Raw genomic sequence first — 3,560 nt, forward strand, 5'->3', positions numbered from 1 at the left:
TGATGGACTGGTAACATGTCCAGATTGTACCCCACCTCCCGTCTAATATCCTCTGGACATGTGCACCAGATCGTCACAAACCTGCAGGAAAATGAGGGGAACTAAAATAAACTGGGGGATAAGGAGCAGTTAAAGTTTCAGAACATTTTAGTTTTCTATTACCAATGATTTATCTTGGATGTTCTCACAGAACAAAAACACTGCTAGGTACACAACTGACGACACTTGCATTCTGTAGCTAACAACCCAGAGAGTATGAACCGAAGCAAGACAAAGCCCAAACGTAGAAAAGTTAACACTGTTAACAGTGTTTTATGTAGTGTCTATATACCACAATGTACAATGGAGGCTCAGGAACCCTGGAGAACAAGGAGAGATGTCAGGGTGGTGGAACTCAAATGATGCTGAGCAATGTGACTTCTTTCCTTACAGTTGGTGCCATGGAATGAAGCAAAGAAGAGCATCCACAAAGGTTCTAGCACAAGCTAGAAGGCGTAGCTGTGACAGGCAAGGGGTTGGTTGCAAGGCGGTGGAGACGGTTGAGGAGGTCCACAAGGTCAGGGTTTACTCAGCGGAGTCGAGGATCCGGTGGAACACGGCGTCAAGGCGGAAACACGGAGAGAGCACAAAGTAAGTTTAACTATCAGTTAATCGCACGTATAGAGGCTAGAAGCACAAATACCGGTAGGCATGTAATGCTCCAGCGGGGAGTAGAGCTCTTCTGCAGCCTTATGTACTCCTGGTGCTCATCAGGGTAATGGGTCACAGGTAGGATTGATTGACGCCATCTTGGAACTTCAAACGCTGTAGAAGAACCAAACTCCCACACATACACTATGCAGAAATAAATTATACATAAACATACTTAAACACTTTAGTCTAAAACAGAGCAAGATGCATTACAACGTAAACCCCCAAACCATACAGACCATTAAGTGACAGTACAGTAGTCCCTCGCTCCTTCGCGATTCGTTTTTCGTGGACTTGCTCTATCGCGGGTTTTCAAAAATAAAATCGGATGACACAATTGGCTGATGAATGGATAAGCCGTACAATCAGCATGGAATTTTTATTTAAAATAAATTTATTATTTAGCACTAGTGTGCAGCCCAAGCTGCAGAACAAGCTTCCTCCTGCAGCTGATCAGCTGATCAACGCTCTGCAACCGAGAAGTGGGCATGGCCAAGGTGTCAGAGTGCAGTGGAAGCAGAGAGCTGAAACCATGACCTGCTGTGCTCTCCTACTTCGCAGTTTTTCACTTGTCAGTGATAAACGAGGGACCTCTGTACGTTGTTTCTCCCTCTGATGGAATGAAGGTTCATCCTGTCCGAGTATATGACCTTTGGATCTGTTAAAGTTTGCCTTTGTTTCTGTGTTCATGATTAATTCTGTTATTTAGAGTGTTTCATTTTGTTTAAAGCTACTCCTCTAGCTTTAAATTAATTTCGCTTCCTGTTCCACCTGGTTTCAGTTTGTCATCAGCACGCCTGCGATGAATCTACCGGTAATCATTATTTTTTTCACATTATTTTATTTTATTTTGATTTTTGTATCTTTTCCCTCTGTACTGCTGTTTACACTTGGCTCCACCGTTCCTCTGCAACTATAAAATCTGACTGCACTTGTCATACATCAGTCAGATTTATCTCGTGCACACCATCTTTGTCTTCTGCAAATAAACAAAATTACTGGAGCCCAATGAAAATCTCAAGGCTTCAAAGTTTGACGGACAAGCTCAAAGATCACATTTTTACTTTAGTTCTGTTTGCATATTGTGTCAGACAACAGTCAAAAGTTTGGTCATTTGAATCTTTTGTCGACATGTAACGTGTTTTGGGGTAAAACACACAAACAGTAAAATGCTCCAAACTGCTGGAACCATGAAAAGGGGAAAACACGCCTCGCTTCAAACAGAACACGACTGAAACTAATGAAGCTGAACATGTGAGTTTAATCATTTGGGCTCCAAGCTGACAACTGAGCATCACAAAATCCTCCGTCATTTTGTGACATTTGTAAGACAACACACACTCTTCTCTTGTTCGGCCCATTTCTGTCCCCGTCTCCACGGTAACGGTGACCCGACATGGAACATGATGCTGGACGAGTCCAGGAATGTAACCTCGCATCCCTGCCAGCTTGTTGCAGCGCCTGGCAGGAACAGCTTGACAAGCATCAACAAGCTCCTACAACACTTCCCGCTGCTCGTCTTCCCTGAGACACTTCCTGTGAGCAGATGTCCTGCAGCACTTAGAATTAAAACTACTCTAAGCTCTGAGAGAACCAAAAGGATGGAGGAGGCAGAGGAATTTTATTGATGCCAAACCCATTAAAATCCTAATTAATCAAAGAAGACCAACATGTTCCAAACAGCGAGTTGCTTTATTTAACTTCAAATCTCTGCAGAGCTCACTGGATTGTTTGTCTTGCTGCTGCGGGGGAGAGATAAATTAAACAGGCTCTAAAAGCTGAGGAGCGCTGCTGATGCTGTCGGCCTCCAGGGCTCGGAGCTTTGCTTTTAAACTCAGCTCTGCTCCAAATTAAATAAACTCCTCTCCAGAGCCAGCCTTCAGCTGCTTTATTTATTAGCAGCAACGATTCTCATGAGGAAATCAGACTCTACACGTGTCTCTCTGTGGTGACTCGTATAAAAAACACCCCCCAGAAATCTCTGTTTACAGAATGATTCAGAGACTCCTTCCTCTTTCGTGATATGTACAGTAGATTAATCTGGATTTAATGGATTCAAGCATACCTTTTGTAAAGAGATTAACCTCATGTTTAGAAATGTCCTCATGTCTTTTTGTGTGAATGAAGCATTCACACTGTTGTGATCCATTTTTCTCACGTACGTTTTTTGGAATCTTTCTCGTTCCACAATTTTTAATTTTAATGGACTGTACTTATGCTTATATAGCAACTTTCTATCTTATTTCAAGATACTCAAGGCGCTTTACACTACAATCTGTGCCTCATTTACCCATTCATACAGCACTCTACTAGATCTCTACAAAGATAATTGAACAAATCATTCTAAAGAGACTGATCAGTGCTTTAGATCACATTCAAACACTGATGGGACACACATCAGAGGCTATGAGGGGTTCAGTGTCTTGCCCAGGGACACTTCGACATGTGACTGCTGGTGGATTCGAACCCCCAACTCTCGCATTGGAGGACGACTGCTCTAACCACTCAGCCACAGCCGCCCCATTTTAATTTAATTAATTTATTTTTGATTTCAACAAATCATACATCAAAACGTTCAGTTCTTTCAGGACAATCCTGCCATGAGTTTTGGTACTGGTGCAACTTTAGTTTTTTGAAATATTTATCCTTTTCTGACACTTTTTTTTCTTTATAGAAAATGAATTGAGCTCATTTTACATCCTTCAAATCTTTAGACCTGTTTATAACCTTTTACTGCTCCTTTCACATTTAGTTCTGGTTCAGCTTCTTTCAGTTTCTTTGTGCAAACTAGAACATTTTTCCAGCTACTATTAGGCTGGTTTTATGCTAATTTAAGATATTTTAGCTTATTCCACATATTTTTGCACTCA

The sequence above is a fragment of the Nematolebias whitei genome, chromosome 19 (assembly GCF_014905685.2).
Source record: "Nematolebias whitei isolate Nwh7 chromosome 19, NemWhi1, whole genome shotgun sequence".
Lineage (NCBI taxonomy): Eukaryota > Metazoa > Chordata > Actinopteri > Cyprinodontiformes > Rivulidae > Nematolebias > Nematolebias whitei.